General features: G+C 43.5%; 1 protein-coding gene across 5 annotated transcripts in view; it reads left to right on the top strand.

The window, feature by feature from the left end:
• Nucleotides 1–1,032: 1,032 nt before the first annotated feature.
• LOC106602987 (neurexin-2) overlaps nt 1,033–26,884 on the top strand; it is a 324,834-nt gene continuing 298,982 nt past the window's right edge. Inside the window, exon 1 of one of the 5 annotated variants that reach the window (XM_045716898.1) lies at nt 1,033–1,358. The gene's annotated coding sequence lies outside the window, so the exon portion shown is untranslated. The remainder of the gene's footprint in view (nt 1,359–26,884) is intronic. The other 4 variants (XM_014196084.2, XM_014196086.2, XM_014196088.2 and 1 more) reach the window with 4 other exon arrangements.

Raw genomic sequence — 26,884 nt, 5'->3', positions numbered from 1 at the left:
AGGCATTGGGTCGTTTTACACTTGCCCATATACCATGGCTAAGGGCTATATCCAGGCACTCTGTGTTGCGTCGCGTGTAAGAACAGGCCTTAGCCGTGGTATATTGGCCATATACCACAACCCCTCGGTCCTTATTGCTTAAATATACCACACCTGTCAGCCAATCAGCATTCTGGGCTTGAATTACCCAGTTTATAATAGCCTATAATTTTGAAATCTATTCCTATTGCAAAAAACACGACTTAAAAACATTCTTCTTTATATTTTATGATAGAGCTTATCAATAATTTTGTCTTTCAAACAGATTCTAATTTAGAGCATTTTGTTGTGTTGGGCTTCTGTAGATATTCAGTTTGAGAAATAATGTTTAGTACTTTGGTGCCATCTTTATTTGAACCACTCATTTTGCAAACTTGTAACCTTCAGGTATTGCTGGCTCCTGTCAACTTCCAATTTGGTAGGCTACCTGGTGCCAGTTGAGGATTTGTCACCATAGTAACTCCACCTCTGGTATCCTGTAGGCTATTACTGGCCTGTGAAAACTGAAGCCATCTCACAATGGCTAGTCCTATTTATATTGTGGTCGTTTTTTTTAATAACGCAAGCAAGGTTATTATTGAGGGAGATGTCCAACCCGTATGGTCTTGTCACACTGCATTAACAGCTTTATGGAGCTGAGAGAGAAAATAAAGGGCTTGGATTAGGTCCAAGGCCAGTTATCATGTGTGCAGCTTTTATACACATGAGAGCAGACTATTTAGCATGTGAAATAGGGTATATAATAGGCTTAAAGATTTTTTTTTTTTTAAAGCGCTTGTTAAGCTATATCCGAAATGCTCAGAAGTTCCTCCCACCATTACAGCTATCCTTGAATTGACTATTCAAATCAATCAAATTCAGTGAAAACCATCACTGAAATGCCCCAATTATGTTGCTATGTATTTGACAGGGTAATGAGAAAGATGGGCTTATAGGTTCAACCCAATACATTTGTGAATGTCCTCCATGGCAATGCACATGTACATTTCATTGGGAGTGCACATGATTGGTCAACTGCCGTTGACCGCGCCCTCAACCCAACACCGAACCATCAGCACCGCTGAGTCGGGGGAGTGATGATTCTGCTGCTGTCTTCAATGCGGTGGAGGAAGACAACTATTGTCTAATGCGGGGATTCCGGGGATTCGACTGGGCTCAGAACTGCATGTCTTTCCAGAAGACGAAGAAGTCTGCAGCGTTTCACCTACATGCTCTGTTGAAATATTCAAAACCTTGGGAATTCTGCCGCGAACTCCGGGATAATTCTAACAAACCACGTTGTCTGTGTGTCGGGTGTTGGAGTGCAGAATAATGGCCAGGTAAGACAACTGAATATTTCCCCAGGGGATGACCTCGATAAAGAAACATTTAAATATTGGTTCAGGTGTTATAGTAAAGGTTATTCCCGTAGACTTCCCGACCCGTGGTATGGCTTTGCAGTTGCCTAGGCTATGGACCTCGCTATCATCAGACCTGTGATTGTCTGCACTAGCCGACAATAATAATGTTGCTGCTTTCCAATCGACAAAATCAGCGATTGTCGTCAAGTAATAAGACATGCGTTCTGTTTATGCTATAAATGAGTGCTTCTCGGAGTCGTTCGGCTTATTTCTGCATTGACTGGGTTACAGCAGGATCAATTGAGGGGAGAGGATTCATTCGTCTTATTGCATGGGTAGTAGAAGTGGCTTGGCAATATTGCCCGCAGGGATGGCTTGTTTGTTGGCTCACATCACGCAATGATGAATGGTGTGAATTAGACTTTACTAGCAGATGTAGGCATTGGGTCGTTTAACACTTGACAACTATTGTCAAGGTGGTGCTCTGTGTAACTATTGTCAAGGCGGTGCTCTGTGTAACTATTGTCAAGGCGGTGCTCTGTGTAACTATTGTCAAGGCGGTGCTCAGTGTTGTAGGTGAGGGACAGCTCCTCCATTAAATAATGACAGTTATGTAATTTTGTCACGTTTGTTTCCTCTGGAATTAAATAAGCTACTGATCCAGCCATTGGCTACACACAGTCCGTAGTCGCAGTCCACCTGGGGCATCTCCCGAGTCTGTGAAAGGTAACTGAACTTAAACACACAAGGTCACTCCAGACTGCTGGCGGCGCGTCTTATCTTCTCTCCACCCCATCGCCTTGCCAGATGAGGGTAACACACCATCGACACCTTACTTTCAGCTGGTAGAGGTGCCCTAGATCAGGTTTCCCCAAACTCGGTCCTGGGGCCCCCCCTGGGTGCACGTTTTGGTTTTTGCCCTAGCACTACACAGCTACACAGGGTCTAGGACCCTGTCCTAGACCCTGTGATGTGATTTCTTACCAACTGCCCACAACTACTCTCTCTCACTCTAATTAGGTCCACTGTTACTTGACATGATTAACACAGCAGTTCACAAAAGGTTCATTTGGAAGGGATGTAAAAACAGCACTAATTTGTTTTATATATATTTCCACACTGAGGTTGGAATAATACTGTGAAGTTGTGAAAATGATGATAATGCTCTTTTTAGTGTCAGAGTTGTTAAGAAAGTCATTACAGACAGTCCGAGCAACATTCTTGCTTGAGAAATTGCCCTTTGCTAAGAAGCAATTTTTTCCCCCCACTTTTTTAAATTGAAAACAAACACAGTAAAGTACTTAATTGTTACCAAGATATGATTCGATATTGAGATAAAAACGGCTGCATTGCAACTTTAATGAAGTAGCATCCTCACACCTGGACCTCACACCCCAGTGGACAAACTTATCCAGGGTGGGTCACAGTAGAGACACACTGCCAGCAACAGTGGGCCTCACTCACTCATACAATCAGGTCCAAAGTTATTGTTACTCTTCATAAAGATGAGGGGAAATGACTGTAGAAAATACCTAAATAAAATACTGAGCTATATTTTATGCAAAAAAATTAAATTATTATTTTATACTAATACAATTGCTCAAATAAATAGATTTTGTTTAACAAGTAATACCTTTTCTCTCCAAAAGATTATGTACATATTATTGGCACCTTAAAGATTTTTATAAATAAATCCAAAATATTCAATCTGCATTAACTTTTACTTTTGTTGTATTGTGGTTTTCCATGGCTTCCTGTTTCACTGGGGTATACAAATGAGGTAACGCATGTAAAATCCCTTTGTCATCCATCACCATGGGAAAAGGCAAAGAGCTCACAAATAGACACAAATGTTGTTGACCTTCATAAATCCGGCAATGGGTACAAAAAAAAATAGGAAAAATATACCACTTACGGCAACATTTAGTAAGTTTAAAACCACTGGAACAGTAGTAAACTTGCCTGGTATTGGACGCAAGTGTATGTTGTCCGCACGCACAGTGAGAAAGATGGTTCAGAAGTCAAAGAAAAATGGAAAGGACCAAAGTTGGAGAATTACAGAACTTGGTCGCATCTTCTGGCCGCCAAATCTACAATAAACACCACCTCCATGCCAATAGCCTCTTTGGAAGGGTTGCCAGAAAAAAAGCCTTTATTGAGAGCAACCAATAAATGTTAACGTCTGGAGTATGCTAAACGGCATTGGCACTTGAATTGGAACCGGTGCTGTGGTCAGAGGACATAAAAATAGAGCTCTTTGACCACGCACACCAGTGGTGGGTTTGGTGTTGAAAGAAAGATGCATATGCAGAAAATAACCTCATACCTACTGTAAAATATGGTGGTGGATCTTTTGATGTTATGGGCATTTTGATTCCACTGGTCCTGGGGCCCTTGTCAAAGGCACCCTCCATAGGAAGTTGACACCCCTATTTTGGCATAATTCCCATCCTAGAGTGAAAATGCTAGACACAGGCTTAATACATATTCTTGAAATGTATTCACAAATTGGGGGTGTGAACGTCGTTGTACATTTAGAGTGGAGAGAAACAACGAATAGGGCAATGACAGCTTTCAGTGAGTGTAGCTTGCTAGCATACTAACCTTTATCTAGCTAGATATCTTGCTAACCTGATCACACAGTATTCAAAAGCTTAGCCAGCTGGCTATGGCTGCTTCTTGTGCTGGATTTGTCATAGGGCAAGCAAAAACCAGTGACACATTTTAATTGAAGAATGATGGCGCCAACAGCACAAACTGCATCTTCACTGTAAATGTGTGTTTGTAAAAAGAAAAAGTGGAAATTGATAAAAGTAGTCCTTGTGCATAAAGTTGTATGGTTTCTTTAACTTTGAAAAAAGCTGTGCCACAGATGGATAGGGGAAACCAGTATTTTTTTACTTTGCCATCTGTTGTGATCTCCAAAGTTTTGGCGTCTACTGTATATTGCGGCCGCGAATCCGCCATAGAAAAAGTGAATATGGATAATCAGTGAACGATCGGAGTTAGACATTACATTGTAATGGACAAGGTGTAACCTTTGGTAGGCTGCTGATAGGCTATTCGGCTGCGGTACAGCAAAGCGAAGTCACCCAGTGCTCATGGTTACCACAGGGGAAGTGAAAGGCTGCAATGATTTTGCTCATGATGCATGCCGCTCAATGATATGTAACAACACCCTGAGCGGACGAAACGCCAATACAAATGTAACGACGGCACAACAAAATACGGTAGATAAATGAGTTCCTTGAGTTTTCTTTCTGTGGTGCCTTTTCATTATAGAATAGACACTTGTTGTGAAATAGTGCTTTCTAGCTGCACCAATCAAAGCAAAACGTTAGTGTTCAAAACCATTCATCTTGGGGTGACAGGGGAGGCAGGGTTGGAAAAATGCAATCATATCATTCAATTATTATTTATAAAATGGTCATTTTATATATTTTTAATACAGACCAGCAAAACAAAATAAGTGAAAATTAACAAATTAACCAATGGATTATGATTATTGTCTGGTTAAAAAAAAGTGGAGGTCCAACAACAAGTTTGTACATCCAATTTTTATTTGCTCCATGGCTCATGCGCCTAGGTGGAAGTAGAAAGGCTGTTTGGCTCAGCTCAGTCGCAACTCGTGAGGAGGGAATACTTTGCATGCGTTTCTGATTAAAAAAACAATGCCATGCTGGTGGGTGGTAACATTCAAATAAAACCCTGTCCTGAAAAGAAACGTAGTCTGAAAAGTATTTCCACGTCATCTCATTTGAGGAAACTTATGGCATTGACACGGATTTCCCACTTCAAGGCCAACTATATCATACTTTGACTAAAACGATGACTTATTGACTTAAATCGTTGTGCAACATCATGGGTAAGCTCTGGGCGTCATCTTTCAGCTTAAGAAAAGTGGATTTTCGCTTGTTACTTTCAGGTCAACAGCGTCATGAACTCTACCAAGTACCAGGACATTTTAGCCCAAAACCTGGTTGACTCTGCCAGGAAGCTGAACATTGGCTTCAAGTGGATCTTCCAGCAAGACAATAACCCCAAGCACACATCAAAGTCCACAAAGAAATGGTTAATTGACCACAAAATCAACATTTTGCAATCGCCATCTCAGTCCCCAGACTGGAACGGTCTGAGATCCCTCCCAATGTGTTCTCCAATCTCATAAAACATGTTAGAAAAAATCTCTATGCTATTATCCTTGCAAGAGGTCGGTGCTGGAATATTTGAAATGGGTGCCAATAATTTAGACTTATTTTTTTGTTGATGTATTTTATTACTTGTGAATTTCTCTGAGCAATTGTATTAGTATAAATTAATATACAGCAAAAACAGTTTTTTAGACATTTTTGCAAATGTATTAAAAACTAAAAACAGATACCTTATTTACATAAGTAGGTGCAACCTGTTTCCGTTGATCATCCTTGAGAGATTTCTACAACTTGATTGGAGTCCACCTGTGGTAAATGTAATTGATTGGACATGATTTGGAAAGGCGCACACCTGTCTATATAAGGTCCCACAGTTGACAGTGGAGGTCAGAGCAAAAACCAAGTTATGGGTCAAAGGAATTGTCCGTAGAACTCCAAGACACGATTGTGTTGAGGCACAGATGTGGGGAAGGGTACCCAAAAATGTCTGCAGCATTGAAGGTCATCAAATCAAAGTTTGTCACGTGCACTGAGTACAACAGGTGTAGACCTTACAGTGAAATGCTTACTTACTGGCTCTAACCAATAGTGCAAAAAAGGTATTAGGTGAACAATAGGTAAGTAAAGAAATAAAACAACAGTAAAAAGACAGGCTATATACAGTAGCGAGGCAATAAAAGTAGCGAGGCTACATACAGACACCGGTTAGTCAGGCTGATTGAGGTAGTATGTAGATATGGTTAAAGTGACTATGCATATATGATGAACAGAGAGTAGCAGTACTGTAAAAGAGGGGTTGGCGGGTGGTGGGTGGGACACAATGCAGATAGCCCGGTTAGCCAAAGTGCGGGAGCACTGGTTGGTCGGCCCAATTTGAGGTAGTATGTACATGAATGTATAGTTAAAGTGACTATGCATATAAGATAAACAGAGAGTAGCAGCAGCGTAAAAAGAGGGGTTGGGGGGGGGCACACACAATGCAAATAGTCCGGGTAGCCATTTGATTACCTGTTCAGGAGTCTTATGGCTTGGGGGTAAAAACTGTTGAGAAGCCTTTTTGTCCTAGACTTGGCACTCCGGTACCGCTTGCCATGCGGTAGTAGAGAGAACATTTTAAGACTGGGGTGGTTGGGGTCTTTGATAATTTGTAGGGCCTTCCTCTGACACCGCCTGGTGTAGAGGTCCTGGATGGCAGGCAGCTTAGCCCCAGTGATGTACTGGGCCGTACGCACTACCCTTTGTAGTGCCTTGCGGTCAGCAATTGCCGTACCAGGCAGTGATGCAACCAGTCGGGATGCTCTTGATGTTGGAGCTGTAGAACCTTTTAAGGATCTCAGGACCCATGCCAAATCTTTTTAGTTTCCTGAAGGGGAATAGGCTTTGTCATGCCCTCTTCACGACTGTCTTGGTGTGTTTGGACCATTCTAGTTTGTTATTGATGTGGACACCAAGGAACTTGAAGCTCTCAACCTGCTCCACTACAGCCCCGTCGATGAGAATGGGAGCGGGGCTCGGTCCTCCTTTTCCTGTAGTCCACAATAATCTCCTTAGTCTTCATTTCATTCTTAAATGGAAGAAGTTTGGAACCACCAAGACTCTTCCTAGAGCTGGCCACCCAGCCAAACGGAGCAATCGGAGGAGATGGGGTTTGGTCAAGAAGGTGACCAAGAACCCAAAGGTCACTCTGACAGAGCTCCAGAGTTCCTCTGTGGAGATGGGAGAACCTTCCAGAAGGACAACCATCTCTGCAGCACTCCACCAATCAGACCTTTATGGTAGAGTGGCCAGACGGAAGTCACTCCTCAGTAAAAGGCACATGACAGCCTATTGGAGTTTGCCAAAAGGCACCAAAAGACTATCAGACCATGAGAAACAAGATACTCTGGTCTGATGAAACCAAAATCGAAGTCTTTGGCCTGAATGCCAAGTGTCACATCTGGAGGAAACAGTGAGGCATGGTGGTGGAAGAATCATGCTGTTGGGATGTTGTTCAGCGGCAGGGACTGGTAAACTAGTCAGGATCGAGGAAACGATGAACGGAGCAAAGTATAGAGAGATCCTTAATGAAAACCTGCTCCAGAGCTCTCAGGACCTCAGACTGGGGTGAAGGTTGACCTAACAGGACAATGACCCTAAGCATACAGCCAAGACAATGTAGGAGTGGCTTCGGAACAAGTCTCTGAATGTCCTTGAGTGGCCCAGCCAGAGCCCGGACTTGAATCCGATCGAACATCTCTGGAGAGACCTGAAAATAGCTGTGCAGCGACACTCTCCATCCAACCTGACCGAGCTTGAGAGGATCTGCATAGAAGAATGGGAGAAACTCCCCAGGTGTGCCAATACAGGTGTGCCAAGCTTGTAGCGTCATACCCAAGAAGACTCCAGGCTGTAATCGCTGCTAAAGGTGCTACAACAAAGTACTGAGTAAAGAGTCTGAATACTTATGTAAATGTGATATTTAATGTACAAACATTTAAAAAAATCTGTTTTTGTCATTGTTTTTGTCATTGTCATTATTAGGTATTGTGTGTAGATTGATGAGGAACATTTTGTATTTTATCAATTTTAGGATAAGGCTGTAATGTAACAAAATGTGGAAAAAGTCAAGGGTTCTGAATACTATCCGAAAGCACTGTATACTTGGAACTTCCAGGCACTGCCAGACTAGCTTCTATGATGATCAATAAGACTTGCAGAATGATTAAATGTTATGCATTTCTTATCATTCTTTTTTTACACCTTTTTCTCCCCAATTTCGTGGTATCCAATTGGTAGTTAGTCTTGTCTCATTGCTGCAACTCCCGTACGGACTCGGGAGAGGCCAAGGTCGAGAGCCGTGCATCCTTCGAAACACAACCCAACCAAGCTGCACTGGTTCTCGACACAATGCCCACTCAATGCCCATTAACCCTCCCCTAACCCGGACGACGCTGTGCCTATTGTGCGCCACCCCATGGGTCTCCCAGTCGCGTCCGGCTGCGACAGAGCCTGGACTTGAACCCAGAAACTCTAGTGGCACAGCCTTAGACCACTGCGCCACTCGGGAGGCCTTAAATGTTATGTTTAAATAGCTTACAGATATGTTCTGTTTGATTTGTGTTTTTGATATCCGTCTTGATGGACCATCTGATTAGTGACCGAGTGTAGCCTGCAGTTCTGATAATCAGACCTGTTCAAACAGAGTAAAGAGGTAGCCTGATCTGATACTTATGCCGATGGACAGAAAGGAAGCTTCTTATTCCCGCTACAATGATATCCTTTCTTTAGGATTATTTTCTGAGGTGATAAATGGCTCTCTTTTTAGGAGAGAGGCCTTGCCAGGAGGGCAGCTTGAGTATAAAAACAACACAACAATCCCATTATCTGGACATATCATAAAACGCCATATAGACGATATGAGGAGGTGGCTCTGGAAGAGGTCAGTATAACTGGATTTGTGAAGGAACATTTTACGACAGATTCTTTGCCCCAGGTTCATTCTCTTCCTTACAGTCCACTAATGACATGTCTTCTTGCCCAGTGCAAGTGTTTTAATTGCCGGGAGAAGGGTGCAAATTAACAGTCTAGACGTGACAGAGATGACCTTGTAATTGTCTTAGATGGCCAGTGGCAATCGACATCTTGATGGGAATGAGTTTAGTCTAAGGAGCAGGAGGAAAGAATAAGCTTATTTTCATTAGTCTCTTATTCGGTTGCCATACAGTAAACCCAAGCAATAGCAAAACACTCTGCTTTCTTATTTACATTCATCTCTATCTAAAAGCTTGTGAAAGGGGGACGGCTGCTCTGCTCAGTGCTATGGTATCTCATTTCAGCACTACACTTGTGGACAGCGAATGAACGTCCCTGCTCTTGAACAAAGCTTTAAGCACCAGTTGTATGTGGAAAGCTGCTGGATGTCTTTACCACCCTAAGGATGTTACTGCATTGAACACTGTACCATCTGTTGTCTTAAGGAACATGGCTGCTTCATAATGCCAGAGCTGTTATGCTGTAGAGCTGATTTGATCACAGCCTTCATCTGACTAATGGTTTCTGCTGTATGTATAATAAGGGAAACTGAGTGTTGGACTGTTGCCGTAGAGGGATTTTTGTATAAGAAATATTTTAGGAGAGTTTTAGAAATGATTGTTATCTCTAAAACGACTCTGGTATCCGATATACACCCGTTTTCAGAATGTGTATTCTTGATATAATTTTTCTGACGGCTCTAGAAAATCAACTGTGATGCAGCAATATTTGGTTAGTAGGTAGATTTTGATTCTCGACAATAAATATTTCAGTCAAAGAATATCAGTCAATATGCAATAGGGGAGGGGGACAAGGTGTAGGGCTCGAGATAATGATGAGCCCTATTGGAGATGACATGCGTGCGGTTTGTGTTGTTGTGTTGATGGGGTTATAGACGCTGTGGTGCCCTGGCTTGGGTCTCTCGCGCCATCATGCCCCACCAAGGTCGTGTCCACAGACTGAGCATAGTGGCCCTGGCCCGCTGCACTCCTGGCCCTGCAAAAGAAATGGGGCTTGCCCGGAGAGGACTGCTGCTTTTAATCAGGCCTGATGCGTGACTCAGCCGCATGCCAGCTGCACATGCAGCCAAACGGGGATCGCTTCCCTGGATGATGAAGAGGAAAAAAGGTCACTGTTGAGATATTTGTTTCTCTCTACACCTTCAGGGACCCCTGCTTTATTTATTTCATTCTGGGAGTTTGGCTCTGTTGAACTTTGCTACTAACTGGACTGAGTTGCTAAATTCCGTAAGTCCCCAGTGCACAAGGAAATACAATGCGTTATGTTGAAGGGAGCAGTGCAGAGTCCGGGGCGCCTTGTCACCAACAAAACACTATTGGTTAAAATCCCATGTGGGTCACTGCGCTATTTTCTTGAGGAACCACTTAAGGTTGATTGTATTTGTATCCAGAAGGATAATGTTACAATCCAGGAGTGGAAATTGGAGATGACTGAACAAAACAAGCTGCGTTAATAGAGGTGAATGATGCGGAGTATCTGATTGGTTCCTATTAGAAACAGGAAATTACAGCCCAAAATACCTGCCAGTCATTGCGGATCCTGAGGGGCTGCTAAGATGCCACATAGGCGGGACATAGGTTGGAGAATAGAGAGAGAGCTGGAGAATAGAGAGAGAGCTGGAGAATAGAGAGAGAGCTGGAGAATAGAGAGAGAGCTGGAGAATAGAGAGGCCGGTCTGATTCATTGTCGTCAAAGCTAGTGCTTCTCAGGATGTGGCAACACATTGGACGTGAGAGTCTGTGGCTCTCTGGGAGTTGCTCATGTTTAAATTAGATTAAAGATATGCTAGTTATAACACCTGTTGTATTGAGACGGTTTGTCTCGACCAGTAACAATTCATAAGCCGACGCAGTGAGTACTGCAAGATGCTTCTTCTTTCAGGAAGTTTAGACGGCAAACTCCTGCGTGAGTTTGTACATGGATTTAGCCCAGGCGTTGTGGTAAACTCACGCATGTTTGTTTATTGCATGGTTATTGTGCGTCAAGCGTCACCGTGAGTTGTGTCATAGGCTGATAATGAAACGTAATAGTCGGAGGAAGAATAGACAATAGTGATACTGTGTGAACTTAGGACAGCTTTGCCCTCTAAGAACACACTATCTCGGTTAAGCTCCAACACTTGGAAGTGTAACATTACATTGCATCTGTCAGTATTTCCGCTGATACATCACTGTTACTGTGTGACCGACAGGAGGGCAGAATACTCCAACTGTGCTGTTAAACAAAATGTGCCCAGTGTAGTAGTCCATGCCCTTAGAGATATAAAACAGGATATCAGCCTGTCAGGATAATACATTATGCAGGTACACCGTAGTCCATGGAAACAAATGGCAACCTCAACAGAAAGGCACCAATGTTGGCCCACTGCTGTAAAGCACATTAAAGGATCCATCAGTACTCTGTTGTTAGGGACGGTCACGCTGGGGATCATATGTATTAAAGCCAAGGCAAACACAGCCATTATTCAATAAAGACTCCTACTCATCTGCCTGAAGGCAGGAGGGAAATGGGTCTGTAGGAGAAGGACATGATTAAAGGAAAAGGAGGCAGAGAAAGGATTCACCTATTACAAAAACAAGGTAAGATGGAAAAAAAAAAGATCAATCTGCTGTTTCTTCCCCAGTGCCTCTTGCTAATCGTGTCACATTGACCAGACCTGAGATTTACGTGGGTGCAATCGGTCAGTGAGCGACGCCTCAGGCAACATGTAGATCTAGAGATGTTTAGCAGCTGTCTGGGTGTCCATCCATCACACCGCTCTGTGCTGGGCCCAGGCACCACACCTGTCACACTCGGATGGCCCACTGACTCGTGAGCAGGGCCTGTGCTGGTAAACACTGAAGCACACTCATTTATTTCAATTCACACTGTCTGTCTCTGCAGGCTTTCCTCCTGGGAGAGCGACTCATGCTGATTTGGTATAGTATACGCACAGAGAATTTCATCCCTATGCCGCATTGCAAAAAAATGCTAGTGCCCTCGCCTTAGGCTGCCTCTTCTATAGCAGCTTGTCTCGAGTGTTTTCCTGCCTATATGTAGATCCTCCATAGCACATCGATGTCAACGCTCATTGATCCCATGTGAGGCTCTCAGATCCTGGCTAAGATGTCGTAGCCCCAGGCTCACCCCAGCTGTTTTGGTACAGAGCTCTGAGGAGGGGATGTGTGAGGGGATGAGGGTTATTTGCCCCTGCTGCCTGTTCTCTCCCCCTTTGTCTGGAGGCTTGATAACATCCCACACTGTCCCAGGCCAACTTCTCATTAGGAATAGTGAGAGAGAGATGTTTGCTTGTGAAACTACAGTGCGCTCTAAAAGTGTTGGGACAGTGACACATTTTGTTGTTGTTTTGGCTCTGTACTCCAGCACTTTGGATTTGTAATGATACAATGACTATGAGGTCAAAGTGCAGACTGTCAGCTTTAATTTGAGGTTATTTTGATCCATATCAGGTGAACTGTTTAGAAATGATAGCACTTTTTGTACATAGTCCCTCCATTTTAGGGGACCAGAAATACTGGTTTAAATTTATTTACAGCTGAAGTCGGAAGTTTACATAAACTTATGTTGGAGTCATTAAAACTCGTTTTTCAACCACTCCACAAATATCTTGTTAACGAACTATAGTTTTGGCAAGTCGGTTAGGACATATACTTTGTGCATGACACAAGTAATTTTTCCAACAATTGTTTAGACAGATTGTTTCACCTAGAAATGTATCACAATTCCAGTGGGTCAGAAGTTTACATACACTGAGTTGACTGTGCCTTTAAACAGCTTGTAAAATTCCAGAAAACGATGTAATGGCTTTAGAAGCTTCTGATAGGTTAATTGACATAATTTGAGACAATTGGAGGTGTACCTGTGGATGTATTTCAAGGCCTACCTTCAAACTCAGTGCCTCTTTGCTTGACATCATGGTAAAATCAAAAGAAATCAGCCAAGAAGCCACTGCTCCAAAACTGCCAGAAAAAGCCAGACTACGGTTTCCAACTGCACATGGGGACAAAGATCGTACTTTTTGGAGAAATGTCCTCTGGTCTGATAAAACAAAAATAGAACTGTTTGGCCATAATGACCATCGTTATGTTTGGAGGAAAAAGAGGGATGCTTGCAAGCTGAAGAACACCATCCCAATCGTGAAGCACGGGGGTGGCAGCATCATGTTGTGTGGGTGCTTTGCTGCAGGAGGGACTGGTGCTCTTCACAAAATAGATGGCATCATGAGGATGGACAATGTTGTTGATATATTGAAGCAACATCTCCAGACATCAGTCAGGAATTTAAAGCTTGGTCGCAAATGGGTCTTCCAAATGGACAATGACCCCAAGCATATTTCTAAAGTTGTGGCAAAATGGCTTAAGGACAACAAAGTCAAGGTATTGGAGTGGCCATCACAAAGCCCTGACCTTAATCCTTTAGAAAATGTGTGGGCAGAACTGAAAAAGCGTTTGCAAGCATGGAGGCCAACAAACCTGACTCGGTTACGCCAGCACTGTCAAGAGGAATGGGCCAAAATTCACCCAACTTATTGTGGGAAGCTTATGGAAGGCTACCTGAAACGTTTGACCCAATTCAACAATTTTAAAGGCAATGCTACCATATACTAATTGAGTGTATGGTAACTTCTGACCCACTGGGAATGTGATGAAAGAAATAAAAGATGAAATAAGTCCTTTTCTCTACTATTATTCTGACATCTCACATTCTTAAAATAAAGTGGTGATCCTAACTGACCTAAACAGGTTATTTCTACTAGGATTAAATGTCAGGAATTGTGAAAAACTGAGTTGAAATGTATTTGGCTAAGGTGTATGTAAACTTTGACTTCAACTGAATGTGTACTAAAGTAGTCGAGTTTTTAGTATTTGGTCCCGTGTTCATAGCACGCAGTCACTACATCAAGCTTGTGACTACAAATTTGTTGGATGCATTTGCTGTTTGTTTTGGTCGTGTTTCAGATTATTTCAATAGAAATGAATGGTAAATAATGTATTGTGCCATTTTGGAGTCACTTTTATTGTAAATAAGAATAGAATATGTTTCTAAACACTTCTACATTAATGTGGATGCTACTGTACTATGTTTATGGATAGTCCTGAATGAACCGTGAATAATGATGAGTGAGAAAGTTAGACGCACAAATACCATACCCCCAAGATATGATAACCTCTCACTATAACAATAACAGGGGAGGTTAGAATTATTTTGGGGGTATGATATTTGTGTATCTAACTTTCTTACTTTACCCTCATAGTCATTGTATCATTTTAAATCCAAAGTGAGCCAAAACAACTTCAACAAAAATTCACTGTCCATATACTTTTGGAGCTCACTGTATATGTCACGTCCTGACCATAGAAAGCTGTTATTTTCTATGGTAGAGTAGGTCAGGGCGTGACAGTTTTTTTCTTTCTAGTTTAGATTTTCTATGTTATGTTCTAGTTTTTGTATTTCTATTTCTGTTGGGCTTTTTTGGGATGATCTCCAATTAGAGGCAGCTGGTCATCGTTGTCTCTAATTGGAGATCATACTTAAGTAGTTTTTTTCCCCACCTGGGTTTGTGGAAGATTGTTTTTAGAGTAAGTGTATGTTGTAACTCTTCGTTACGGTTTGTTGTTTTGATCATTCAGTTTATTTGTATGTTTTGCATAGTTTCACAGTTTTAATAAAGAACATGTGGAACGATGCACACGCTGCGCTTCGGTCCGCTCCTTCATCCTACGACAACCGTGACAGTACAACACAGTGACTCAATGAGCATGAAAAATGACGGAGTCATTAAAAAACACAGTAGCAAAATCATTGATTGATTTGACTTATTCTGCTTCTAGGAGCTAGACATGGTGCCGCTTTGTGTTACATGTTTTAGAGGATGAAATGACACTTCACTGTAGTTCATAATGGTCTTTTGTGTGACATGTTGGAGGATGCTTTTAAGGATATCTCTGCAATTCAAAAAATCTTGTTGTGGAAAAACACCACGGAATGTATTTCCAAACAATTCCTTTTCAGAATGCTTGTTCATGTAGTTGGGCAATTAGCATATCCTGAATTCGGTGCTGAAGTGGCAATTTGAGAGCTGTGCAATTTTGGTTGCGTTTCACTGAGAGAACTACTGCATTGATCTCTGATACCTGCAAATCATAGCTATTTTCTTTTGTGATGAGTATGTGTTTTGACAGTAATTGTCATTATTTGCTCTACCACCTATGTTTCAGTGTGTGAGTAAGAAAGATGAGTTATTTTGCAAAACTGCAAGATGTGCTATAGTACTCTTTGTAAACCTTTGTTCACACATTTGAAGTTTCTCTTGAGTTATTCCCTAAAGGGGCTTTGACCTATCTTTACCTGTGTGTGAACATGAATCACATTAAGGGTGGTTTGCCAGGTTGCAGTTGCAAATGAGAACTTGTTCTCAACTAGCCTACCTGGTTAAATAAAGGTGAAATAAAATCAAAGGCCATATCATTGCATTGAAAATGACCATTCTGTTTTAGGGCCAGACTGACAATATTGTTATTGAGAATCGGGGAGAAGATGATGTTGTGTGTTAACTGCCTTGCTCAAGGGCAGAACTGTAGATTTTTTTCCACATTGCCGGCTCGGGGATTTGAACCAGTGTTTTCTTTCTTCCACATAAAAGGCCAACTACTGGGCTTGGTTATGCCTAGCCTGGTTTGTTTGTCGGTGGTTTAATTCCCCTTGGTGAGTCATTGTATTCTTGGTTCTCCCTGTATTACATTCTGAGTGATTCCTCATGAAACCAGGAAAATATATATATATTTGGGGGATTTTCTCAATGTAATCACTAGGATGGTCCTTTGGGGGTGGGATTGTTGCCATATTTGCCATTTTGTATCTAAAAGCATAACGATTGATCAAAGTTGGCATGTTTATCGCATACGTTTATTACACCTAGGAATCCTTTTAAAGAGCGACTGAACGCACCAGTTCCGCACTAACTGGTTGCCACACACCTCTCCAAAGTATGCACATAATGGGATTATATGAGCTCTGCTAGCTGTGCCATTGAGGAACTAGAGAAAGCACTCTTGTTGTTTTCTATGGAACACAGCCCTGCATCCCCGCCATCACAGTTGTTGTTTACACAATCCAAATCCAGCCCATTTTATAAATCGCAATCTGGGTCAGGTGGGCATCATTTGAAAGCTTGCTCTATTGCCAACAGGACTAGCGAAGTTATGAAATACGAACTTAGTGTTAGGCTTTCACAGGTCAAATTCAAAGAACCAGATCGTAATTCTGATCCCACTCTGGAACTTTGATATGCCCGTAGAGTATATTATATTGAAAAATTTGCCAAATCAAAAATGGTAATACCGTAAAACTACAATTAATAGCCCAGGCGTTTATTTGCTTCAATCACTGAACACAACCGGTGCTTTTTATAGACGGGCTTTTATTTCCTTAATACTTTTGCTCAATGAAATGTTCAAAAGACTACCCCACTGTTTATGACCAGTATAAACATTTATAATAACAAATCCATCGCTGGCAGCCTTTGCAAGTCTGAACTATCATACACCATTCTATGGATTACATTACATTTCGCGAAAATTCTACTGCCAATGTTTTCAATGGAGATTCAATGGAGATTGGCTGTGTGCTCGATTTTATACACATGTCAGCAACGGGTGTGGCTGAAATAGCCAAATCCACTAATTTCAAGAGGTGTCCACATACAAAAGTATATGTATGTATGTATGTATGTATGTATGTATGTATGTATATTTATATATATATATATATCATGTACTCCTTCTTAAATATGCGTAGACATGTACACAGACTAATGTGCAAACCCTGGTTTCTTTATCTTCTGCCACAAAACAGTTAAGCGACAAACATCTTATTGCACATCTATGTGGCACTTGATGAAAAATAATAATAATTTCATAGCAGCGTAATCTTTTTTTTTTTTTTAAACATCCTGTACAAATTGTACCCATGTGGAAAAACAAACCAATTCTCTTGATGTATTAATTGAATCGTGACGTTCACAGATGCATTTAACATAAATAAACAATCTGTCTGTTTACAGGACCTGTTTACCGGCTCCTCGAAGAATTGGCATCTGGTGTTTTTTTTTTAATGCAGTGCCAAGTCTAGTTTCTAAATTTAAACTTCACACTTCAGTATTCTCCCGAGACACGTTATGTCAGTCCACCCAGTGCCTGTCGTGTTTACACAGATACCATGTTGGACCAAGGGCCTCATTTTGAGAATGCAAAAATGTGTAAATGATACCAAGAACACTTATTGTGTGTGTAACTTGCGAAGCATGCAACGGTATCACAAGCTGCAGTAGGGCCTACTGTGTAACTCATTTGAATTAAGTGCTGTGACGAGTATTTGAAATACTATGGTCATTCTTTTTTCTTTTTTTTCTTTTTTTTTCTCCTGTCAAAATGTCACCCCTAGTTTGTACACAGCCCTACACCTATAGCCCAAGGGGTATGGAGATGATCTGGTAGCTAGTGGTAACTGTGACCTGATTTGTGAACACGGTGACTTTATTGAAGTAGCTGAAGGTTACATTGTGTGTCCTGGGACACCGACTAGGAGCCGTATTGTAGCAGGCAGGAAAACTGTTATGGTATGAGAGTGATAATGCCAGGAGAGGAAGGAGAGCATTGGTTGGAGTCACGTGATTGGGATGCTAACTGATTCAGAAGGCCAGTGTTGTTTTGGCTGTTTGCACCTGGATCTCCTGTCTCGTCCTGGCCATTGCTTTGAACAGACATGCCCAGTGTTTACTCATTTAACATATGCAGACTGCAGACCTCCTTAACAATGCAAATCTCGCCTGGCTCGCATATGGTGAGAGTTCGCAGCATCGGCAGTAGAGAGGAACAGATCATCTCTTATCACCACTGCCCTCTTGTCTCTCCTTACCCATGTATGGCTGTGCTGTGCTCTTCCTGTGCACCATAGTTCCAGATGACTGTGACTGTTAAATACAAGTCTGTAGTGTTGACGCGTCAGGGAGGGAGCAGCTCTTCCTCAACATTCTTAAAACGGGAGGAGTGTGAGTCCATTACGGTGGAAGGTCTAGATGTATCTCTAAGCCCGCAGTACATGAGTAAGCATTCGTTAGGAATATGAGAAAGTTATCGGCTATTCTGATTTTTAGAAATTTAAATTGGATTATTTTCTTTTGAGATGTTTTCTTCATTTGGATAGTTGATTTTGAAGTATTCTGTTGATTGAGTGTTCTGTGTGTGTGATTTATTGTTTGAAAGGTTGTAAATGGTCTAAGGCCTGATTTACGTTTGCTAGCGTCTGTATCAATGTTAAGTTGGGGTTGATATAAGAGAGGGTAAGGTAAAACGTGTGGGCGGTGGGCTTGCTCGTGGATTGATCGTTACTTTGATAAGCTTGCATGAACACGCAGAGGCGTTTTTCACAGTTGATGCTATGGAATTCTTCACTGGCTATTTGAATCAAATCTGCAGATGGTAGTATATGCATGTCTTGTTTCTTCACAAGGAAAGAGAACATGGAACTATATTCTCGAGGGGAATGTCCGAATATGTGGAGATAGATGTGAAGAGATATTAAAGCTACATTCTCTGTAGAAATATGCCATGTAGACATATGGTTTTGTCTGTGGAATCTGTCTTTAACCAGGACTCCAATACCTGGTAAGTAGGCCTCCGAGTCCTAGTCACTGTCTTCAGAGTTTGTCGAGTGCACTGACTTTCCCCTTCAAAGGAAGCCATCTCTTTTCATAATGTCAACTCCAGCCAAAAGACACTATCAATTGGTCTGTTTCCCTCCAGAATAGGGCGTCAGAAGATTGTCATCGGGTGTTTGTGTTAAAAGTGGCCCGGCTTGGTCCTAGGGCCGTGCAGATTTCAAACTGATCCTTAACGTTTAATGTGCAGATTATTATTCACACTGAAAGGAATTGCTGGTATCAATTCAACTCCAACATCACAAGCCATTATTTCGAGTATTATGCCATAACAGCTAGCCGATTCCAAGGTTGAGCAGACAGCGAGAGGAGGGCTGAGTCCTCAACGACATGCAGCCACCCACTTCTCCTCTTTACACGTTACGTTTCTGTCTACTCCGCTTCCTCTGGTAGTGTCCTCTCACCCAAAGCACCATAAAAAATCCCATAGAGAATGAGCACACGACTGTGTGTACCCACCGAGAGCTTCTCACTGAGTCGGAGTCCGTTGTGCGTGGCCAACTGAGACCATACACATGTGTATTCACTGGCTATTCATTCATTCATACGGTGCCGTGCATATTAAACTGTATTTGAAATGGAAGGAGAAAATGGGCAATAGATGTGTTAGTTCTCCTCTTTTTTGAACCAATTCTGCCAGTCTGTTCTGTGGCTCCCATCTCTGTATTCGTGTTTAGGAAATGGTTGCTGGGAATTTATTGCTATTGAGTAGCAGAGCATAGACGTTGTCCACAAATGAAAAGCTTCCCATCTGGAGGACATGATGAACAGCCAGAGATGACAGGAGAAGCGTAGGCAGGGTGTGATGCCACCCCTGGCAGGTTGGATGGAAGTCAGGACAACCGGAGGTGAGAAGGTTGTGTGGAGATGAGCAATGAGGGCCACACAAGAGTGTCAATTGAAAGTGAAGGCCATACTGGGATTTATTCATTTGCAACCATAATTGGCCACATGGGGGTTGCCAGAGGATGTCTTTTTTTTTTTCTCTCTCCCTTGGGCCTTTGAGTTTTATGGGGTTGTTAGGATCATAAATCATGGCCCTGGTCTATGGCCAGCCTAAGGATAGCCTGTCGAGCTGTTCCAGGAAATATCACTTCCTGCCGCTGATGGATGGTGACATTCCAGGGGTAGAGAGAAACGATGGGACAATCTCTTCTTATCTCCCGGATCCCTCCATCATTTACCATAATCACTTTTTAAATATATTCCTCAACATATCATTTTACCGTATGGTGTCGTTTTCAAAAAATGGATTGTTTCATTACGACTCTTTCAATGGTCAGTGAGCATTTTCCTTTTTAAAAGGCGCTCGATACCCTTTTTTTTTAAAACACAGGGGCGACACCAAGGCGGGTTGACTTGCATGGTTTAAATCGAAGATGCGCTGCTCGTGTTATGCTATTGTGTCCTACATTGAAACACAGTTCCCCCAGTGAAAGGTATTGTGTGTGGCCGTCACTGGGCCTAAGTGTCAGTTGCACGTACGTGTCAGAGGGCTGAGTGATTTTTCTTTGGGAGCGGTAATGTCTCTAGCCGAGAGGCTAGGAACTTGACGTGTATTGTTGCTTCACTATTGATTCGAAGCGAAAACCTGAATAGATGCAAACAAAAGCTTTCCTCCAGCCAGGCTCTGCAGTAGGCTTGTTATCAGTCAAAGCCTAATCTTCTTCTCTGTTCCACAACTGGCCCCACGACACCAGTTGCGTATAATATGGATAGTCCTAGCCTACATTACGTTTTTTTTGAAGGCAGTAATGACTTACCTCACAGATCTGTTAACCACAGGAGGTTGGTGGCACCTTTAATTGGGGAGGAGGGGCGCGGGGTAATGACTGGAGGGGAATCCTCTGGAAAGGTATCAACAACATCAAACGCGTGGTTTCCACGTGTTTGATTGCATTAGCTCAGTTCCAGCCGTTTGAATGAGCCGACCTTCCCTCGGCAGCCTCCGCTGGCGTTAACCTTCTCTAGCCCACACCCATTCCCAGCTTGAATCTTTAATTATGTTTTTCCATGTTGAATGAGGGCTGCATCATCTGGGGATCAGACACCCATAATGTTCTGTGCGCGAATCAAAGAGCATAGCAGTGTAGTTTGTCGTTTGAAAGCAGACGGAGCTCTTCTAGTACGAGTGTCTGGCCCATGTGGAGCTGCAGAGGGTGGTGATGCACAGCGGCACTGAGCCACCCTCAGCAGAGAGCCATTTGGTCTCAGTGGGGAAGGCAGAGAGTTCATGTTCCCACAAACCCTCTGAGCTGCCTGTGGGTCCCCAACACAATATGGCAGACAAGATGAGCCAGCAGGAGGGGAGCTAACCTCCCACAGTGCATGCTGATGATTCCCTCCCCAACCACAACACGGTTATTATCAGACACTGGGTGGAATGGACAACGGGATCGTTTACGAACGACTGTACAGGGCAAAATGGGAAAGGTAAGCGAAATCATATTCGGAGACTCGACGGAGGCAGAGAGAGGAAGCTACTGTGTCTTTTTTTTACAATGGATGTGATTTGGAATCAGTGGGATGTGAATTAGTGTGTGATTTTTGTGCCACATTCCAGAAGTGTACTTCACTCTGCCGGATTTTCACACTGCAGTATGGAAGAAGCGTTTGCCATGAAGGGTAACACCTGTTAGAAAGGTAAACAGATCATTTGGTGTAAGGATCGTCTTTGTAATCAAACTCACAGCGGTGTGGTATGGCGGACTTACAGTAACAGCATGATCTACTAATGTGCCCCCCCCCCCCGCAGTGCATCAGCGATCTGTAGAAACCACTCCAGTTAACTAAACTCTCCCTGAACACTTCAGGCTTCACACACACACTCCAGATCAGTTAGACGACTACTCAGCGAAGGGGGCATTTCCATCAAAAAGGACTCATGAGCACCAACATTTTCCGACCCTTTCCCCCCCCCCCATCTTCAAAATTAGGCGTACAGTAAGTAAAAACGTTGATTTCTGGGTAAACAGATGGAAAAGGGGTCGTAGGAAACATTTACTGATCGTAGCAAGTATCGGATATATATCAAAACAAAATGTTGAAGTAATGACCCCTAATATCAACACATTCCATAGGTCACGTTTTTATAAGGGAGTGTAAAAAAAGAAATCCCCGAAAACATCAAGATTAGGAAAAGTTATGCGCCACACCTGAGAGTTTGTGCCGCTGCATACCGGTTGAAAACCACTGCTCTACTGCACTGTGCTGATACTCGTCTGGGCTGTACTGTACAGTGCTCTATTGTACTGCGCTGTGATGTCCAACCTTGTGAAATGACATTCAGAACCATAATTATGCATTTCTGTATAGTACAGATCAGGGACCCATGATGCAATTCTGTTACCTCAATTCTGTTACCAGGTGTAAATCCACTTCACTTACTGTAGTTTAATAAACAAAATATATATATATATATTTTTTAAGTCAAGGTGTCATATCATAGCTGACACTCCATTCTTTCTGCAGACCTCCTGGAATCTTAATTTGGAGCAGATATTGTTTTTGGAAAATGTTAAGTAGTCTTTGTGTATATAGTTGTATGATTAATTAAACTTTGAAATCAAATGTTTTTTTTGTTTGGCATACATTTACCGTGAAATTTCCCTTAAATTGGCTTAGCACTCCTCCAGGGGCAATATTGTCCCATTGAACTCCTAACCCCTCCCCACAGTTATCTAGGGCTACTGCAAGGCCAGTCAGAACCATGAATAATGGACTCATCAGCCTCTCACTGGGGTGTCCTTCCATTCACTGGAGGATGGGCTACTACTGTATGCTGCTGTGTTGTTAGACGCTGCTGTGTGGTTAGACGCTGCTGTGTTGGTAGACGCTGCTGTGTGGGTAGACGCTGCTGTGTGGGTAGACGCCGCTGTGTGGGTAGACACCAATTGGAATTCACGTCTGTTTTAAAAAAAAAAAGTAATGATGATTAGATGTTCATCATTCCTATACAGTGTGAACTATACAGGGGTGAGCAGTACAGCATACACAGTGATGAGCTGTACAATACACAGGGGTGAGCTGTACAGCATACGGGGGGAGTGAGCTGTACAGCATACGGGGGGAGTGAGCTGTACAGCATACGGGGGGTGAGCAGTACAGCATACGGGGGGAGTGAGCAGTACAGCATACGGGGGGAGTGAGCAGTACAGCATACGGGGGGAGTGAGCAGTACAGCATAGGGGGGAGTGAGCAGTACAGCATACGGGGGGGATGAGGTGAGCAGTACAGCATACGGGGGGGATGAGGTGAGCAGTACAGCATACGGGGGGGATGAGGTGAGCTGTACAGCATACGGGGGGGTGAGCTGTACAGCATACGGGGGGGGGTGAGCTGTACAGCATACGGGGGGGGGTGAGCTGTACAGCATACGGGGGGGGATGAGCTGTACAGCATACGGGGGGATGAGGTGAGCTGTACAGCATACGGGGGGATGAGGTGAGCTGTACAGCATACGGGGGGATGAGGTGAGCTGTACAGCATACGGGGGGAGTGAGCAGTACAGCATACGGGGGGGAAGAGTGAGCAGTACAGCATACGGGGGGGATGAGGTGAGCTGTACAGCATACGGGGGGGGGGTGAGCTGTACAGCATACGGGGGGGGTGAGCTGTACAGCATACGGGGGGGGTGAGCTGTACAGCATACGGGGGGGGTGAGCTGTACAGCATACGGGGGGGATGAGCTGTACAGCATACGGGGGGGGATGAGCTGTACAGCATAGGGGGGGGGGTGAGCTGTACAGCATACGGGGATGAGCTGTACAGCATGCGGGGGGGGTGAGCTGTACAGCATACAGGGGGTGAGCTGTACAGCATGGGGGGGATGAGCTGTACAGCATACGGGGGGATGAGCTGTACAGCATACGGGGGGGTGAGCTGTACAGCATACGGGGGGGGGGGTGAGCTGTACAGCATGCGGGGGGATGAGCTGTACAGCATACGGGGGATGAGCTGTACAGCATGCGGGGGGGGGTGAGCTGTACAGCATACAGGGGGTGAGCTGTACAGCATGGGGGGGATGAGCTGTACAGCATACGGGGGGATGAGCTGTACAGCATACGGGGGGGGATGAGCTGTACAGCATACGGGGGGGATGAGCTGTACAGCATACGGGGGGATGAGGTGAGCTGTACAGCATACGGTGGGGGGGATGAGGTGAGCTGTACAGCATACGGGGGGATGAGCTGTACAGCATGCGGGGGGATGAGCTGTACAGCATACGGGGGGGGTGAGCATTACAGCATACGGGGGGGTGAGCAGTACAGCATACGGGGGGATGAGGTGTACAGCATATGGGGGGGTGAGCTGTACAGCATACGGGGGGGGTGAGCTGTACAGCATACGGGGGGGGTGAGCTGTACAGCATGCGGGGGGATGAGCTGTACAGCATACGGGGGGATGAGCTGTACAGCATGCGGGGGGGTGAGCTGTACAGCATACAGGGGGTGAGCTGTACAGCATACGGGGGGATGAGCTGTACAGCATACGGGGGGATGAGCTGTACAGCATACGGGGGGGTTGAGCTGTATAGCATACGGGGGGGGGTGAGCTGTACAGCATGCGGGGGGGATGAGCTGTACAGCATGCGGGGGGGGGGATGAGCTGTACAGCATACGGGGGGGACTGTACACTATGTGGGGATGACAGTGACTGGTGTCATTCTGTATACTGTACAGTTCACCCCTGTTATACTGTATGTTGTGAACTGGGACTGATGTAAATGCTCCCGCTGAACCAGAGCCCATGCTGTAGTCAACAGAATCTGGAGCACGCTCAAATGTATTTGAGTTACAGTAGTACTGTCTGGTGAGCTGTACTGCACGTATTCTACGGTCACTTAGCTCGAGTCACCGGTATACAGTACACAGTGGATCCAGATGTACCGTGTGTCTTTTTTGCATGCCTCAACGCAGTATGGGGTCTTATGCTGATCAACAAACATATTTGCGTACAGCGTCTTTAAAAGTGTTGCAACAGTTTATCGTGGAGCGGAACTGAAGGAACTAATTCAATGAAGTCCGCTCAAAGCAAGGAGGAAGCATGGCCACTGCATTACCATTCATTGACTAAGAATGTAGTTGTACAGTAGGTGACTTAGGTCGTTAGACCCTACAGCAATTCAGCTTTCGGTCTCCATTTAAATGCATGGCTGTACGTATTTCATTATAATGGTTTGATACAACACATGATTCATTTGTCCTAACGTACCATAGACATGATTGTTTCTAGTACAACACTGTTTTCCCATTGAGAAAGAATTGCTCTGTTCAACCCTGGGGGCTCCCCCACCATGACAGAGGACACATCCTGCCAATAAGCAATAGGCTGGCTGATGTATGGACTGGACTGTAGCTGATGCCAAGCTCTCGCTCTCTCGCTCGCTCTCTCAGCCCAGGCCTCTGCTTCTCTCCTCTCCTCTCACTGTCAGATGCAGTATAGTGGTGTCCGTCAGAATGTGAACAGTAGATGGTCGTGGTCATTAATACCCACAGCGAGAGTTATTCCCGTTCCGGTTGGACTAGATTTATCCCTATTATATGCTAATGAGATGAATTGAAATTGGGTCAAGTTGGTTTTCAGTATTTTTATTAACTGTCACTTAGACACTTCTTCTGTATTTTTTAAATGCGCTTGTGTGAACAAGTTCTAGGTTAACATCTATCGATCGTTCCTGTATTCATCTACAGATGAGCGAATACGTGGTGTGTATGGGCAATTCCGCAATAACAGAATGGCGCTGAGACTCCGATGTTTTACGTTAAAAAGATGCCAATCAAAAGTTTGGACATCACAGTACAGCACCGGAATTGCAAAGCACAATTCAATACAGTATAGTACAGTACAAGACAGTAAATTATACTGTACTCTATTGTGCTCTACCATACTGTACTGTCCAAACTTGTGAAACATTTGGACTGACCAAATTTCAACTACATTTCGATGTCCGTTGGTGTTCAGTGGGTGAGAGGGCTGGTTACAGTAAATGGATAAAGAGGGGGCTCATGGGTAGTAAGAGACGGGAGAGGTGACTTTAACTGGAGAGAGGGGGAGAGGGAGGGAGGGAGGGAGGGAGGGAGAGAGAGAGAGAGAGAGAGGGAGGGGTTGTCCAGACTGTTTTCACACTTTGCTTTCACCACCACGCGACAGAAAGAGAAAGAAAACATTTAGCTCAACATAAGTCAGTGGAAGGTGGACAGTAGTAGGTGACCTAACTGTGGTTTGTGACTACATTGATTTCCCATTGTAGCCAATTCAGTCGCTGTCATTGTTTGTTTTTTGTCATTCTGTTACCGATTTGGTAAAAGAATGACACGTTTGAATTACTTAACCAATTGGTTTATGATTTACTCTCTAAGGTTAATCTACCTTTTACCTGTTACTTTTGTGAACTTTCATTATCCCCCTCATGAGGGAGAGAAATTAGAAAATGCAAGACACTAGGTAGTATTTCTTAAACGCATTTCTTAAACTTATACTAAATATAAATGTTGATTTAGTTGTCAGGGGTCTTCAACGTTATTGTGTTTTGAAAAGGTTTTCTTTTCTAAGACCCATTTTCCATCTGGTTGGCCAGAAATCAAAGCTTTTGCTTATTTAAAAATGTTATGATGGAAAATGGTTGGAAAATGTATTTATGCCTTAATGTAAAAAAAAAAGTAGACTCCTAGCTTTCATTTGACACCAACTCTGATGTGCTCCTATGAACTATGTTACTGCTCATTGGGCTTTTTACGTGGAAATGCCCCAAACTATAACACCCAAATGTTTAAATGCAGTGTGGGCCTCATATCCAAGTCTTTGGCTTGTCAGCTGGCCAGTTTGGCACGATGAGGTAGGGCTGGGCGATATATCGAATGAATTTGATTAATTCAAATGTGTGTTTTTGTGCGATTATTCCAAATGCCTGTATCAGAATAATCAAGGGTGTATATACAGTGCATTCGGAAAGTATTCAGACCCCTTGACTTTTTCAACATATTGTTACGTTACAGCCGTATTCCAAAATGTATGAACAAAATATATACAGAAATGCCTTATTTACATAAGTATTCAGACTCTTTGCTATGAGAATCGAAATTGAGCTCGGGAGCATCCTGTTT

The sequence above is a fragment of the Salmo salar genome, chromosome ssa04 (assembly GCF_905237065.1).
Source record: "Salmo salar chromosome ssa04, Ssal_v3.1, whole genome shotgun sequence".
In the NCBI taxonomy this organism is placed as follows: Eukaryota; Metazoa; Chordata; class Actinopteri; order Salmoniformes; family Salmonidae; genus Salmo; species Salmo salar.
This window is presented reverse-complemented; position numbering and strand designations above follow the sequence as displayed.